General features: G+C 41.7%; 1 protein-coding gene across 2 annotated transcripts in view; it reads left to right on the top strand.

Annotated features, from left to right (window-relative positions):
- The first annotated feature begins 9825 nt into the window (after positions 1-9825).
- The window catches only part of LOC122552141 (uncharacterized), a 122541-nt gene continuing 114046 nt past the window's right edge, over positions 9826-18320 (top strand). The window contains exon 1 of one of the 2 annotated variants that reach the window (XM_087985057.1): positions 9826-9930. The gene's annotated coding sequence lies outside the window, so the exon portion shown is untranslated. The remainder of the gene's footprint in view (positions 9931-18320) is intronic. The other variant, XM_087985055.1, reaches the window with a different exon arrangement.

The raw sequence follows: 18320 nt of genomic DNA, 5'->3' as shown, positions 1-18320 counted from the left end.
ACGCCTCATCTTCCGGCTAGGAACCCTCCAACCACAAGGGATGAACTCGGATTTCACCAGTTTCCTCATTTCCCCTCCCCCCACCCTGTCTCAGTCAAATCCATCAAATTCATCACCGCCTTCCTAACCTGAGATCTTCTTCCCGACCTCTCCGCCCCCACCCCAGTCTGACCTATCACCCTCACCTTGACCTCTTTCCACCTATCACATTTCCGACGCCTCTCTCCCAAGTCCCTCCTCCCTACCTTTTATCTTAGCCTGCTGGACAAACTTTCCCCATTCCTGAAGAAGGGCTTATGCCCGAAACGTCGATTCTCCTGTTCCCTGGATGCTGCCTGACCTGCTACGCTTTTCCAGCAACACATTTCCAGCTCTGATCTCCAGCATCTGCAGACCTCATTTTCTCCTCAATCACTGGGGCCGAGAAAATTAATGTTTTCTTCGTGTGGCTTTAATATAAGTTATTGATTTTTATTGAGAATGTTGTTCTAATTCGGCTTCTGTCCAAAGACCCCCTAGATCAGGGCAAGGAGATAATGTTCTTACAACGAGGTTGCACCATCAAAAGAACCAGTTAGTGAAACTGTAAAGGTAGCCACAAAAAAATTAAAAGACAGCCTTTGAGAAAATTGTAGGACAGCCCCCTTGAGAAAATAAAATAAATTTCTGTTTCAGAAGCATGATGTTGTTTTCATGCTGGCAGATCAGTGTTGGAAAGTGACAACGAATAACTAATGAGTGAGTATCCATCTTTAATTTTCCAGTACAATCGTCAAAGGCCAAATAACTTTGGTTCCCTGTTAATGGGATTCCATGTTGAAGTCATTATTTGGTGCTAGCAGACCATGAGGGAGTCCAGAACTAGACGGCATTGGTTTAGAGTGAAAGGGGAAAGATTTAAAAGGGACCTTTTCATGCAGAGGGCGGTGCATTTATGGAATGAACTACCAGAGAAAGTGGTGGAGTCTGGGACAATTGCAACATTTAATAGGCACCTGGATGGATATCTGAATAGGAAAGCTTTAGAGGGATATGCTGGCAAACAGGACTAGATTAATTTAGGATATCTGGTTGGCATGGATGAGTTGGACCGAAGGGTCTGTTTCTGTGCTGTACATCTCTATGTCTCTATGACTATGGAGTCATAAGGCTGGGAATCTAGGATCCTTCTATTGATAAGCAGTTCCAGCTTCTGTTTAGCTGTGAGACTGAACTTGTCTTTGCCAAAGGTGCCTGAAGAAAAGACAAACAACAAACAACAGCATTTGAGCAACACTGAGAAAAGTCCTAGTAGAACTGGGAAAACAAAGTTTAAAATAGTGTTTGTATCCCCAGGAAAGTGAGTTATGAAATAGGCTTCCTATAAGAAAACGTACTTCAGACAGGACAGAGCTTTTGGAAGTGACCCATGTTGCCATTCGTCTAACATTTTGACAGCTTGAGAAGATTGAGGAAGTGGGCAATGTGCAATTCCAATCTCGAGCTCAGCTTGAGCTGTCTGTTTGTCTGATCTGGAATCAGTAAAGAATTCTAAGGAGACTGCCAGGCACATGCAGAATTTGCTGGCTGGCCGAGCAATCATTGCCCATCTTAAATATCCTGAAGAAAGTTTGTATCAAGCTGGGTTCTTGAATGTATGTAATCCATTTGATGTAAGTAGACCCACAATGTCAGAATCATAGAGTTGTACAGAACAGAAACAGATTCTTTGGTCAAACTCATCCATGCTGACCAGAAAACCTAAATCTAGGAGTTCCAGGACTTTGGCCGACGGATACTGATGAAATGGCAATATCTTTCTAATTCAGAATAGTGAGTGTCTTGGAGAAACTCTTGCAGAAGCAGTGTTCTCAAGTATCTACTTCACTTGTCCTTCTAGATGTTAGTGGTGATGGGTTTGAAATGCACTGTGTAAGGAGACCTTGTGAATTTGTGCAATTTGTTTATGTTATAGAATGCTGCTACAGAGTATCAATGGTGTAGCGAACAAATATTTGTGCAAATGGAGCTTTGTCAAGATGACAAGCTTTTTGAGTATTGTTGGAACTGCACTCATCCAGCTAGTGGCGAGTATTCTACCACACTGCTGACTTCTGCATTGTGTACAAACAGACAGGCATTAGGGAGTCAAGAGGTGTGTTCTTTCTCCTGGATTCCCAGCCTTTGACCCGGCTCTTCTGGCTACAGTTATTTTCCATGCATCATTCCAAGTGTGGATATTGTCCAGACCTTGTTGCTTTTTACCATGGATTGCTTTAGAATCTGAGGAATAATGAATAGTGCGAAACTTTCTGCAATCACTTGTGAAAATCCCCACTTTTTATCTTATGATGAAGGGATGAAGATAATTGGACCTGGGAGACTATCCTCAGAAACCACTGCAATGATGTCTCGCAACTGAGATGATTGACCTCCAACCACAACCATCTTCCAAGGTGTTAGATATGACACCAAACAGGAGAGAATTTCCCATGAATCCCACTGACTAATCTTTGAACCAAAAAGTGGTCAGGAGCTGACTGACCCAGACAGAGGCTAAATGGAGGTTGAACAAGCAGGTTATTGCTGAGAAACTGCTGCTGGATAGCACTGTTGACAACACCTTCCATTGTTTTACTGTTGGTCAGGTATAGATTGATGGAGCAGGTTGAATTTTTCCTGATTTTTGTGATAGGTCAAATCGAAGCAATTTTCCACACTGCTCTGTCAAGGACAGTGCATTTGGAATCAGGCAGTCAACTCAGTGGCTCAGTGGTTAGCATTGCTGCCTAACAGCGTCAGGGACCCAGGTTCGATTGCACCTCTGGCACCTGCCTGTGTAGAAGTTTGCACGTTCTCCCCATGGGTTTCTGCCATGTGTTCTGGTTTCCTCCTACAGTCCAAAGATGTGCAGATTAGGTGGATTGGCCATGCTAAATTGCCCATTGTGTTCAGCGGTGTGTAGGTTAGGTGTGTTAACGATGAGAAATGCAGAATTGCAGGGAAAAGTATAGGAGTATGGATTTGGGTGAAATGCGCTTGGAGGTTCAGTGTTGGGCTGATCACATGTTTTCACGCTGAAGGGATATTATGGGAAAAAAGAAATGAGGCCTGATTCGCCCACTCAGTTGAAAATAAACATTCCTCCTTGTGTTATTCTGCAGAGAAGGGCAGTTCTCCCTGGTAAACCACACAATATTGAACACTTAATAAACATCACAATAGATTCTCTGGTCAGAATCCTGTTTTAACTTGAGGATCTTTTTGTGCACAATTTGGCAGCTACATTTACTACCGTGGTGTCTATATTTGGAAAGACTGTCTTCGGAAATGTCTGAGGTGAGATCAAGCATGATACAAATGCAAGTATTCCCTGAAAAATGTACAAAAATGAAACTGTTGGCAATATTGGCGAGAGTGCAGAGAAGGTGAACCAGGATGTGCCTGGTCTTGATGGCGTTGACTATGAGGAAAGGTTAAAAATGCTTGCATTGTTTTCACCGGAAATACAGCGGCTGTGAGGGGACCTGACAGAGGCCTACAAATTTATGAGAGGCCGAGATAGGGCGGATAGTCTGATGCCTTTTCCACCATGGTTCAAACTTCAGTTACAATGGGGCACACAATTTCAAGGTGGGTGAGGGGGGAACAATTTATGGGAGATTTGTGAGAGGTTTTTACCACGCAGAGAGTAACAGGAGCCTAAAATGCACTTTCAGAAGAGGTGATGGAAGCAGGCATATTGGTGACATTTAAGAGGAATCTGGATGGTTACAATAATAGGGCGGGAATAGAGAGATACAGACTGAATAAGGGTGGAAGTTTTTTTTAATTTTAGTTAGGTCATGCTGATTGGTACAGGCTTGGAGTGCTGAAGGGCCTGTTACTGTGCTGGATGTCTCCTTTGTTCTTTTTATGTTCAAACATTGGGAGTTTGATTTAAAGCTGACTTCTTGAAGTTAGACCCATAACTGCATTCTTCAAAGGCCTTTTGCTTTTGTGGGGTATGGGTATCATTGGTGAGATCATTTGTTACCCATTTCCAATTGCCCTTGAACTGAGTGGTTTTGGAGGATCATTAAGAATCAACATCACTGCCATAGGTTTTGGCTTACACGTAGGCCAGAACAAATAAAGATGCAAATTTCATTCTCTAAAGGATATCAGTGACCACAGTGTATTTTTTTAAAAACAATAATCAATGGTAGTTGCCATTCATAGTAGCTTCAATTCCAGACTTATTAATGGAACTTAAATTCGATCAGATGTATGATAAATGTTCACTCTGGTTCCCCAGAATGTTAGCATGGGCCTCTGAATTACGAGGACACTGGTATTACCACAATGTTACCACCTCCCCTTCAGAGTCCAGCCAGTTACAAAGATGATTAACAGCAACTGAAACACTCCAAACTCTCAGAACAAGCATGATTTGCGCTAGATGTAATCATACAGTCATATAGCATAGGAGAAGCCCTTCACCTCATCGAATATACACTAATACCACTTGCCAGCAGTTTGGTCATAGTCTTGAATGTCATGACATTTCAAGTTCTTATCCAAGTACTTTTAAAACATCTGAATTGTATCCACCTCTACTGCCCTCCCAGACAGGGCATTGCAGATTCCCACCCAACTAGGAGAAAGTGAGGACCGTAGATACTGGAGATCCTGACTGGGATCCTGCAACCACACGGGATCAATGTTGATTTCATTACTTCCCTCATTTCCTCTGCCCCCACGTTTTTTTTTCCCAGTCACAAGCCTCCAACTTGGCACCACCCTCCTGACCTGTCCATCACCTTTCCCATCCATCCGCTCCACACTCCTCTCTGACCTATCACCTTCATCCCCACCTTCATCTACCTGTTGCATTCTCAGTGACCTTCCCGCCCCCCCCCATCCCCATACCACTCCCATTTATCTCTCAGTCCCCCTTGGCTCACAAGCCTCATTCCTGATGAAGGACTTATGCCTGAAATGTCGATTTTCCTGTTCGTTGGATGCTGCCTGACCTGCTAGGTTTTTCCAGCACCACACTCTTGACTCAGATTCCCACCAATATCTGGGTGAAAAGTTTTTTACTCAATCCATTTGAAACCTTCTGCCCTTCATTTGAAACTTATATCGTTAGTTATTGATACTTCAGGCAAGGGGTAAAGCTGCTTCCTATTCACCTTGTCCATATCCCTCAAAGCTTGTACACTTCAAACAGGTATGCATCAGCCTTCTCTGCTGTAAAGGAAACAACTTTTAGCCTTTTTATAGAAAAAAAAAACACTTGTACAATGAAAGGGGAACATAGAATATAGAACATGACAGTGCATTACAGGCCCTTTGGAACTCGATGTTGTGCTGACCTCTGAAACCAATCTGAAGCCCATCCAACCAAAATTATTCCATTTTCATCCATATGTTTTACAATGACCATTTAAATGCTCTTAAAGTTGGCGAGTCTACTACTGTTGCAGGCAGGTCATTCCATGCCCCTACTACTCTCAAAGTAAAGAAACTATCTCTGACATCAGGGCTATATCTAGTACCCCTCAATTTAAAGCTATTTCCCCTTGTGCTGGCCATCACCATCCGAGGAAAAAGACTCTCACTGTGCACCCTATCTAACGCTCTTATTATCTTATATATCTCAATTAAATCACCTCTCAGCCTTCTTCTCTCGAATGAAAACAGCCTCAATTCCCTCGGCCTTTACTTATCTGACTTCCCCACTATACCAGGCAACATCCTAGGGAATCTCCTCTGAACCATCTGCAATGCTTCTACATCCTTTCTGTCGTGTGATGACCAGAACTGTAAGCAATACTCCAAGTGCGGCTGCACGAATTTTGTAAAGCTGCAGCATGATCTCCTGCCTCCAAAACGCAGTCCCTCTACTAATAAAAGCTAACACATCGTGTGCCTTTTTAACAACCTTATCAACCTGGGTAGCAACTTTTAGGGATAAATATACATAGACACCGACTTCTCTCTGCTCTTCTACACTACCAACAATCTTACCATTAGCCCAATACACTGTATTCCTGTTGCTACTTCCAAAGTGAATCACCTCACACTTTTGCACATTACACTCCATTTGACACCACTCAGCCCACCTCTGAAGCTTATCTATGTCCCTCTGCAACCTGCAACATCATTCAGCACTATCCGAAACTCCACTGACCTTAGTGTCATCCGCAAATTTACAACAAATCCTTATAAGCCCTCATCCAGGTATTATTTTAAAATTGATAAATAACAGTGGTCCCAAAACAGATCCTTGCAGTACACCACTAGTAACTGAACTCCAGGATGAATATCTCCCATCAATTACCACCCTCTGTCTGCTTTCATCGAGCCAATTTCTGATCCAAACCGCCAAATCACCCTCAATCCCATGCCTCATACTTTATGCAATAGCCTACTATGAGGAACATTATCAAACGCCTTCCTGAAATCCATATACACCACATCAACTGCTTTACTCTCATCCACCTGTTTGTCCACCTTCTCAAAAAACTCAATACGTTTTGTCCAGCACGACCTACCCTTCAAAATCTTTGTTGACTATCCTTAATCAACATATTCATTTCTAGATTATTGTAGATCCTATGTCTTATAAACGTTTACAATACTTTACCCACAACCGAAGTAAGGCTCACTAGTCTATAATTACCAGGGGTGTCTCTACTCCCCCTCTTGATCAAGATAACATTTGTTATCATCCAGTATTCTGGCACTGGTCCTGTGGGCAATGACGACCTTAACATCAAAGCCAAAGGCTCTACAATCTCCTCGCTGGCTTCCCAGAGAGTCCTAGGATAAATCCCATCCGGCCCAAGTGACTTATCTATTTCCATACGCTCCAGCACTACTAACACCTCTTTGTGAACCTCAACCCCATCTAGTCTAGTAGCCTGTATCTCAGTATTCATTTTGCACTTCCCCTATCTCCTCTGACTCCATACACTGCTTCTCTTTACTGTCCTTGATTGGCCCTAATCTTACTGTAATAATTTTTTTTTCCTGACATACCTGTAGAAAGACTTTGGGCTTTCCTTGATCCCAGCGGTCAAGGACATCTCCTGCCCCATCCTTGCTCTTATTAGCTCTTACTTTAGGTCCTTCCTGGCTAACGTGTAACCCTTGTATCCTTGTAACTGAGCCTTCATGTTTCATCCTAATATAGGCCTTCTTCTTCCTCTTGGCAAGAGATTCAATTTCTTTAGTAAACCATGGCTCCCTCACTCGACAACGTCTTCCCTGCCTCACAGTTACATATTTACCAAGGACATGCAGTAGCTGTTCCTTGAATAAACTCCACATTTCAATCATGCCCATCCCCTGCAGTTTCCTTCCCCATTCTACGCATCCTAAATCTTGCCTAATCGCATCATATTTGCCTTTCCCCCAGCAATAACTCTTGCCATGTGTTATATACCTCTCCCTTTCCATTGCTAAAGTAAACATAACTGAATTGTGGTAACTCTCACGAAAGTGCACACCTACTGTCAAATCTAACGTCTGGCCGTGTTCATTACCCTGTACCAAATCCAGTGTGGCCTAAGTCCCTTGTTGGCCAGTCTGCATACTGTGTCAGGAAATTCTCCTGTTCACATTGGACAAAAACTGATCTAGCTCCAGTACTCGAAAGAGTATTGGGCCAGCTCTCCCATTTTAGGGATATTTCGAGTTGTACAGGTTCTTGCCATCCATCTTTACGTTTTGAGCTGGCTTCCTCAATCTAACTTTTTTAAAAAAAAAAGTTTTCGTTATTTTCTGCTATACTTTATATTCTGTTAAATAGATTAACGAGAATTACTTGGTTGAAAGAGGGATAGGTTTGGCAGCAGATTATCCCAGGATTTAGATGTTTCAGGTATGATAGAAGGGGAAATAAATGGCTTGGGGAGTTACATTCCTCGTAGAGGAATATCTCACAGCTGAACCCTGAAGGAGGATACAGTATGGAAACAGGCTATTTGGTCCAACAAGTCCACACCAACCCTCCAAACAGTAACACCACTCAGACCAATTCCACATCCCTGTTATTCTACATTTATCCCTAACTAACCAACACGTCCCTGAACACTGTGAGCAATTTAGCATTGCTAATTCATCTAACCACCACATCTTTGGATTGTGGGAGGAAACGAACATAGACACGGGGAGCATGTGCAAACTGCACACAGACAGTCGCCAGAGGCTGGATTCGAACTTAAGTCCCTGGACTGAGGCAGCAGTGCTAACCCCTGAGCCACCGTGCTACCCAGCCAAAGCAGAGGACTCCTGCAGTGAGGCAGTATGGGGAGAACTCAGGAATAGAAAAGATGAAGTCACAATGCTAGGGATATACTATAGGCCTCCCGAAAGCCAACTGGAGATGGAGGAGAGACTATATAATCATGTTTTGGAAAGATGTATAAACAGCAGGGTTGTTGTAGTGGGTAATTTTAACTCCACCTATATTGATTAGGACTCACGTTGTGCTCAGGAGAATCTGAAGGCTTTTTACACATACATAAAAAGGTAGCCAGGGAAAGGATGGCCCACTCTTGGACAAAGGAGGAAATCTACATTGGAAGCTAGAAGAGATAGGTGAGATCTTAAATTAATGTTTATGGAAAATATTCAGCCTGGAGTCCGGTTACTAGTGGTGTGGCACAAGGATCTGTTTTGGGACCACTACTGTTTGTCATTTTTATAAATGACTTAGACGCAAGCATAGGTGGATGGATGAGTAAATTTGCAGATAACACTGACGTTGGTGGAGTAGTGCACAGTTTGGAAGAACATTATAGGTTGCAGAGGACGTAGATAAACTGCAGGATTGAGTTGAGAGGTGGCAAATGGAGTTCGATGCAGCTAAATGTGAGGTGATGCACTTTGGGAAGAATAACAGGAAGACAGAGTACTGGGTCAATGGAAAGACTCTTGGTAGTGTGGATATGCAGAGGAATCTTGGAGTCCATGGACATGGATCCCTGAAAGTTGCCACCCAGGTTGATAGTGCTGTTTAGAAGGCCTATGGTGTGTTAGATTTCATTGGTAGAGGGATTGAGTTCTGGAGTCACAATATTATGCAAAATGCTAGTGTGGCCACACTTGGAAGATTGTGTACAGTTATGGTCGCCATATTTCGGGAAGGATGTGGAAGCATTGGAAAAGGTGCAGAGGAGATTTACGAGGTTGTTGCCTGGTCTGGAGGGAAGGTCTTACGAGAAAAGGCTGAGAGACTTGGGTCTGTTCTCATTGCAAAGAAGAAGACTAAGAGGGGATTTCATAGAGACATACAAGTTGATCAGAGGATAGATAGGGTAGACAGTGAAAGTCTTTTTCCTAGGATGATGACGTCAGCTTGTACGAGGGGGCATAACTACAAATTGAGGGATGATAGATTTAAGACAAATGTCAGAGGCAGGTTCTTTACTCAGAGAGTGGTAAAGGCGTGGACTGCCCTACCTGCCATTGTAGTTAACTCAGCCACATTAGGGAGATTTAAACAATCCTTGGATGAGCACATGGATGATGATGGGATAGAGTAGGGGGACGAGCTGAGAATAGTTCACAGGTTGGCGCAACATCGAGGGCTGAAGGGCCTGTTCTGCTCTGTATTGTTCTATGTTCTATATTCTAATACTTTCTGTCAGTATTCACCAAAGAGAATGGATTGATGGAATATGATCTCAAAGAAGGAAATGTCGAATTTCTCAGCAAAGTTGCTATTTAGGTGTTGTGCACCTAAAAAAGTATTGAGGTAGAAAAGATTGGGAGCTATCCCAGTCTATAGAGGGAGGCAAGAGAACAAACTATTGAAGCATTGACGGAAAATGTTGTGTCCTCTTTGGCCATAGGGGCTGTCCCAGAGGACCGGAGAATGGCCAGTGTTGTCCAATTGTTTAAGAAGACAGCAGAGATAATCCAGGAAATTACAGATGTGTAAGCCTCGGTTTGGTTGTAAGTAAATTATTGGAAAAGATTCTCAGGGACAATTTCTATATGCATTTAGAAGCAAATTGACTTATTAGTGATAGGCAGCACGGTTTTGTGTGGGATGGGGGGAGTCATGGCTCACTAACATGATCGGGTTTTTGTGGAGCTATCGAAGATGATTGATATGGGGCAAGCGGTTGATAATATCTCCATTGACTTCATTCAAGCCTTTTACAAGATCCCTCATGGCAGACTGGCACAAAAAACAAAGTCACATGGTATCGGGGTGAGCTGGCAAGCTGAATACAGAAATGGCTTAGTCATATGAGACAGAGAGTAGTGGTGAAAGGACACTTTTCAGAATGGAGATTTGGAGGCAAAAGTGAGGACTGCAGATGCTGGAAACCAGAGGTTAGATTAGAATGGTCCTGGAAAAGCACAACGGGTCAGGCAGCATCCGAGGAGCAGGAAAATCGATGTTTCGGACAAAAACCCTTCACCAAGAATGAGCATTCCTGATGAAGGGCTTTTTCCCGAAACGCCGACTTTCCTGCTCCTTGGATGCTGCCTGACCTGCTGTGCTTTTCCAGCACTACTCTAATCTAAAGAATGGAGAGTTGTGACTAGTGGTGTTCCACAGTGACCAGTATTGTACCTCTGCTGTTCATGGTCTGCAGAAATAATTTGGAGGAAAGCCTGGCTTGTCTAATTCGTAAACTTGTGGACAATACAAAGATTGGTGAAGTTGCTGATAGATCAGTTGGAGGAATGGGCAAAAAGAGGGCAGATGAAGTTTAATCTGGACAAATGTGAGGTTATGCATTTTGGAAGGTCAAGTACAGGTGGAAATTACACAGTGAATGGCAGAACTTTTGAGAATCTGATATACAGAGGCATTTGGCTGTGCTGGTCCACAGATTACTGAAAGTGGCAGTGCAGGTAGATAAGATAATAGAAAATACCTATGGCATGTTTATCTTCATTGGAAGGGGCATTGTGTATGTAGGCAAATTATACTGCAGCTTTATCAAACTTTAGTTAGGTCACACTTGGAATATTGCATACAGTTCTGCTCACCACACAGCATGAATGAGGATATTTTGGAGAGGTTACAGAAAAGGTTTACCAGGACTTTCCCTGTTATGGGAGATATAACCTATGACACAAGTTTGCATAGATTTGTTTTTTTTTCTCACTGGAATGCATGTGGTTGATTGTGAATAGAATGGATAAAGTGGAAAATATGAGACTTTTTCCCAGAATGGAGGGGTCAATTACGAGGGGATATAGGTTCAAGTTGAGCGGGATACGTATAAAAGTGATGGGGGGAGACACGTTTTTCACACAAAGGATGTTGAGTGCCCAGAAATTGCTGCCAGAGGAGGTGGTGGAAGCAGATACAATAACAGCATTCAATGGACGAATACATGAATAGGAAGGGAATAGAGGGATACAGAACCTGAAAATAAGAAAAGTTTTAGTTTGGAAGGGCAAAGTATGTTGGTGCAGGCTTGTTCAGACCGAAGGGCCTGTTTCTGTGCTATGTTGTTCTTTGTTCATTGAAAGAACTGCCAATCATTTTTGTGCAGTTATATACTTTCAACTCAAGTTCGTGCTTAATGTTTAGTTCACCACGAATGGTGAGAACATCCTTTTCGAATTTTTCTTCATATTAGGAATATACTTAGATTTTTCTGTTAGCCGCTAAAACATTGTCACTGTATCCTGAATGATCTACACCCGAACGCCATATACCAGTTCACTTGAGCTGAGTCAGCTTGCACGCCCAGATAGTTGGCTTACTTAAGTTTAAACTACTCATCTTAGACTCAATCATCTCCATTCCAAATTGTATGTAAAGTTCAGGCATCTTGTGGTTGCTGCGACTTAGCAGTGTCTTTATTCTGAGGCACTGAATTGAACCTGTCACATTAATTAATACTAACACTGGTATAACCTTTCTTTGTTCACTTCCAGACTATGCACCTTTAAGAAACCATCTTGAAAGCATTCCTTCAACCCTATCGCCCCACACTCGTTGTGTAGAAACTCTTTATTAGTTCTGACCAATCCCAGGATAGTAATAATGGCAGGAACTACAACAGCAGAATTTTTGCCGTTTCACAGTCTCCAGCTGTATCAAATAAAACAGCCCAGTTAGTGATACCATATCCACCTGTCTGATATATGCAAATCTAAGGCAAGGTGGTGCAATTGTGGTAAAAACACTGGGCCAATAATCAAAAACCTCAAGCTAACATGCTGAGTACATGGACAAGAATCCTAAAATGGCACATAGTGAATTATGAATTTAGTAAAAATTAGGAAGTAAAGCCCCATGGCAATTATATAACTATTGTTGATATCTGTAAAACAAAACTCTATCACAGGTATCATTTACATGTACATCGGCATCCTCTTCTGCTCTGGTATACATGTGATAGTTTGTAGCAATGTGATTCACTCTTATCTGCATTCTGAGCAATTAGGGAGAGAAATAAAAGCTGGCCAAGCCAGCCCCCATCCCATAAACAACCCCCCCCCACCCCTAAATCTTACAGCAGTGACTTGAATCCACTTACATCAGATAATAACTCAACGTCACAGTCACTGACAGCAACTTCTCTCTTTTGATCTAAAGCTTAGGCACTAACACCAATCTCTTCCTCTCTGATATAAATCAATCCGATAGTCACTAACACTAATCTCTTCCTGCCTGATATAAATCAAACTTCTGTGAGAAATTCTCACCTTTGTTTTAAATGAGAGCCACCTTACCTTAACTATGTTCCCTCGTTCTAGATTCTCCCACAAAATTTAAACATCCTTTTAACATCCAGTCAAGTCCATTAGGATTCTGCATGTTTTCATTAAATCATCTTCAAAATGCTCTTCTAAACTCCAGAGAATATCAGTCTGACCTTTCTACGTAAGGGAATCCACTCACGCCAAGAATTCATCTAATAAATAAAACCTCTCTGAACTGCTTCTAAAGCATTTGTATCCGTTTGTAAGTACAATGCCCTGTATTTGGCAAGACTCGAGACACAATCTCAGCAATGCCCTGTGTAACTGAACCATAACTTCCCTTGCATTCATGTCTCTTCGCAACAAACTAAAATGTTCTATGAGCTTTCCTGATTATTTGCAGTACATACATTCAAATCTCCTGAGACTCGTGCACAAGGACACCCAGCTTTCTCTGCATCTGAGAGCTCTGCGACTTCTCATTATTTAAATAATATGTTTCTCATTTTATTCTTTCTCTTGGAATGGACAATTTCACACTTCACCACGTTATACTCCATTTATCATATCCTTACCTGCTCACTTAATTTATTTACATTCCTTTGTGGACTTATGTCCTTTTCATAACTCAGTTTATCATTGTGCTGTCGTAAATTTGACTGCCACGCCTTAACTCCCTTCATGCAAATTATGTATATAAGTTATAACGAGGTGACGTCCCAGAATTGTCCCTGTCGTACACCACTCTGATATTCTGCCAGCCAGAATGAAAAAGACCACTTGTTCCTATTCTCTACTTCCTGTTAACAAACCAATCTTCTTTCCTTGCCAATATATTAAAATCTTATAAAATGTGACATCTTATCAAATATCTTCTGGAAATCTAAATACAATACATCCAGTGGTTCCACGTTAGAAACAGCACAAGATTTTCTTCAAACAACTCCAATAAATTGATTAAACATGACTTCGCTGTGATAAATCATAATGACTCTGCCTGATTATCATGTTCTTATCTAAGTATCCAATTATGATATATAATAATAGTTTCTATTTTTACTATGAAAAATTTGAACCTAACTGACCTGTAGTTTCCTGCTTTCTGCCTCCCTCCCTTTTTAAGTAAAGAAGTCATATTAGTTATTTTCCTATTCAGAAAAAACTTTCCCTGAATCTAATACATTTGAAAAATTAAAACCAAATGCATCAAGTAATTCACTGGCTACTTCTTTTAGGATCCTAAGGAGAAACCCTCAAGAACTTGGAGATTTGTCAACTTACCATTCCAACAGTAACACATAGTCACTGATACCAATCCCCTCCTGACAAACATGAATCAACTGTACATTTCTGAAACCAATTTCCACATACCTAATATAAAATAGCACCACTATTTGATTGATTCCTCTCTTGCCCACTTTGACTGCTGTCTGTACCGAAAGAGATTCAAGGAATCATCCAGTCTGCTGCAGCACCAGCAAGTTCACATTGGAGAGATACAGTTTCCCTCACTCTATGATATTCACCTATCCAGGCCTCTCATGATATTATAAACCTTTTTAAGATCTCAGCCTCTGACACTCTAAGTAAAATAGCTCCAGCCTACTCAGCCTCCTCTTATAATTCAAAGCTTCCAGCACCAACATATTCTTGTAAACCTGTTTCAAACCCTTTCAAACTTACAACATCTTTCATCTAGCAGGGAGACCAGAATTAAATGCAGTATTGCATATATGGCTACATTTATGCCGTGTGAAAGGATAGTACTGATTAGTTTGTTCCGACATGGGGTGGACCCTTCTGCTAATTTAAACCTGCAACACAGAAAAGTTGACCTCAACCGTAATCCATTAAAATTCGAGAGGCAAAGAACAATCTCCGATGTCACTATTTAAAGTAAAAATAAACAATTTTATTCTTTAAGTCCAACAGAGAATATTAAAACCAACAATTATTCGCAACTACTTTCTCTTAAACCATATTTTACCTCCTACTCTACAATACTAGTCCAATAAAATATCCTAATTAAGATTTACGAACTAAAAACAGTTTCAAAAAGCCAGTCAGATTCGTCGATTCTTCTTTGTAAATTTTCCTCTGTAAATGTTCCCCAGGTCGGTTTCAATGTTCTACTGCACAAAGTTCTTATAGACAAGTACCTTACAGAGAGCCCTTCAGCTCACAGTCTATGTTTGAGGACGTCATTGGCAGTTCTCCTTCTAACTGTCCAAAATGTCCAGTTTTATACACCAAAACATCAGATTGTTTCATTGGTTATAATATTACCAAACTACTACATTCACATTTTATTGGATTTTGGTATCTTGGGCCATAATTTAAACTGATTTGCCAAATTTTAATTTGTTTTTGTTTCATGGCAACTCAGTTTCAGCTATTTGTTTCCCGAGTTTTACATTCTTACTTTGTTCAGACTCCTCGTGATTTATCAGTCCTTGCTGGTTTTCACTCTTCTAAGGGTACAGTATACCTCTACATCTTCATAACAAATTCGCAAGTGGACTTTCTTAATTGCTACACCACGCAGGATGCAGTATTTAATGTTGATTGATTGTTGTAGAATCATACACTCATACACCCGGAAAACAGACCTTTCAGTCCAACGAGTCCATGACAAACATAATCCCAAACTAAACCAGTCGTACCTGCCTGCTCCTAGCCCATATCCCTCCAAATCTTTCCTATTCATGTACTTCTTCCGATCTCCTTTAAATATTGTCACAAAGGTAGTCAGTTTTCTTTCTAAAAGCTGTTTCTTGGCTCAAGAAAGCTCTGTCCTTGATTTTTTTTCAGAGGAACCGGGCTCTGATCAGTCTGGTTTGGTACAGAGATGAAAAGGATTTTGAAAGGCCTCTTGTTTATATGTAAACAGACGAGACTTCAGGCCAAAGTGGTCATGTTTTAGAAGTAGCCTGTATAATTAAAGGTACATGGTCAGCTCTCGAGCTGAGTAGTTTCGTTCATTCTTGAACTGGTGAGGTGTTCAAAATTGAGCTATGTGGAAACTCTCTCTCTCTCTCTCTCTCTTTCTGCCCTTCAACTTCAATCTGTAAGTATGTGTGCCATTTATAATGGGTTCTACGGGCAGCACAGTGGTTCAGTGGTTAGCACTGCTGCCTCACAGTGCCAGGGACCCGGATTCAATTCCTGCTTTGGGCAACTGTCTGCGTGCAGTTGGCACATTCTCCCTGTGTCTGCGTGGGTTTCCTCTGGGTGCTTCGGTTTCCTCCCACAGTCCAAAGATGTGCAGGTTAGGTGAATTGGCCATGCTAAATTGCCCGTAGTGTTAGGTAGATGAGGCAGGGCTAAATATAGGGGGGTGGGTTTCTCTTCGGAGGGTCGGTATGTACTTATTGGGCTGGATGGCCTGTTTCCACACTGTCGGTAAGCTAATCCAATCAAAAGGAGTTTGCTTATTTGGACTGTTGTGTAGATTCGAAACAGCATACTTAAATCTAGTTTGGTTCGACTGAATTCTGTAGGGATTCTTTATTCTGATCTTTGTGTTTCATTGTGTAATTTTGTGAATAAAGTTTTGCCTGTTTTAAACCTGGCAGTCAACATCGCTAACTTAATCTGGGTAATTTTCACTGTACACTTACTGAAACAAATTGCAAAGTTATAGTCTTGGCTGCCTGCTTAAGAATGTTTTGAGTGATCTGGCCGAGTCCATAACACTGCCATGTAATATTTAAGTCCTGCCCTTATTTGTTGTACGAAAATGTAATACCTAACATTTAACCAGATTGAATTCCACCTGCCATTTTTTAATCCATTGGCCCTTTTGATCAAGATCCCTTTGTAATCTTAGAAAGCCTTCTTCACTGTCTATTTTGCCCTAATTTTGATGTCATCCGTAAATTTACTAACTATGCCTTCTATATTCTCATCCAAATCACTTACATAAATAACAAGCAAAAGCGGACTCAGAAGCAATCTCTGTGGAACACTACTGGTTACAGGCCTCCAGTCCAAAAAGCAACCATCAACCACCACTCTATCTCCTGCCAGTAAGCCAATTACAATATATACTCAAAGTTTGTTAGAAGATTTGTAGCTTCCGGTTGTCAGTTCTAGCTGTCCGCTGCAGTGGCCGATATAGTAGTGTAATAGTAGTGTAATAGTCCTATAGTAACAGTATAATAGGGACAACACTACTATTTTAGGACAAGCTGAACAGAGAACAGCCAGGGAATTCCTAGAGGCATGGCACTCATCCACAGATTCTATCAACAAACACATCGACCTGGACCCAATATATCGGCCACTGCAGCGGACAGCTAGAACTGACAACCGGAAGCGGCAGAGACCAGCCAGTATAAATGTCGGCGGAAACATCACAGAAGCGCTTCACAGGAGGCTCCCAAGCACTGAGGATGTCACCTAGACAGGGGACGAAACGTCTGCAACACAAATTCCCAGCTCGGCGAACAGAACCACAACAATTATATATACTCACGTAGAGATTGACTCTTCCACGTTTATTTTAAATTAAACTTATGGGCTGGACTATTACATGGATACTACTTTTGAGTTGCAGAAATTCATGCTACAGTCCAAAGTACATTATCATTAGCAGAAGCCCAAATGATCTTTAAATGAATAAAAAAAAAATACACGACAAATTATTGGATAAAGGCAATAGCAACAAAAAAACCCTGAAGTCTAACTTATGAGCTAGCCCTGCAATGGACAATGAGTATAGCTGAGAAGATCATCGGGGTCTCTGTTCCCTCCATTACAGACATTTACACCACACGCTGCATCCAAAAAGCGAAGATTATTGAGGAAGACCCCATATGCTCCTCACGCAAACACTTCTACCTTCTGCTATCTGCCAGAAGATACCGATCTGTCTTTCACAGCCAGACTGTGCAATACTTTCTTACGCCAAGCCATCAGGCTCCTTAACACAGTATGATTGGACTCTTTTCTCATCTGAAATTCTTTGCACTTCGAATTGCTGCTAGAAAAATTGTATATTTTTATCATTCTTCTATTTCCATGTAACTTACGTGTTTTGCACTTCTTATGAACTTAATAGCCTGTATGATTGTGTAGTTTGTACTGTCGATGTAGCATCCTTGGTCCTGAACAAACGCTGTCTTGTTTTCACTGTATCAGTTATACATGGTAAAAATGACAAATGTAAGCTACTCTATTTTACTGTGGAGGTCTGCAACAGTTTTGTACCTGAATTGGTTAAGAAATTGCAAATGTGTACAGTAATAAACTGAAAGGGCTGTCACTGTAATATTTGAGGAGAAAGTGAGGTCTGCAGATGCTGGAGATCAGAGCTGGAGATGTGTTGCTGGAAAAGCGCAGCAGGTCAGGCAGCATCCAGGGAACAGGAGAATCGACGTTTCGGGCATAAGCCCTTCTTCGGGAATGAGGAAAGTTTGTCCAGCAGGCTAAGATAAAAGGTAGGGAGGAGTAGCCGGCCTGTCTCCCCAATATAGAGGAGGCCACATCGGGTGCAGAGGATGCAATAGATGATGTGTGTGGAGGTGCAGGTGAATCTGTGGCGGATATGGAAGTTTCTCTTTCCAATCCTCCCACTTCCTCCAAACGTCTCTTTCCAATCCTCCCACTTCCTCCAAACGAAAGGAGTAGCCATGGGCACCCGCATGGGCCCCAGCTATGCCTGC

The sequence above is a fragment of the Chiloscyllium plagiosum genome, unplaced genomic scaffold, assembly GCF_037043375.1.
Source record: "Chiloscyllium plagiosum isolate Xiang-an unplaced genomic scaffold, Cpla_swu_hap1 HiC_scaffold_50, whole genome shotgun sequence".
In the NCBI taxonomy this organism is placed as follows: domain Eukaryota; kingdom Metazoa; phylum Chordata; class Chondrichthyes; order Orectolobiformes; family Hemiscylliidae; genus Chiloscyllium; species Chiloscyllium plagiosum.
Note: the sequence above shows the minus strand (reverse complement) of the source record. Positions and strands in the feature narration are given on the sequence as shown.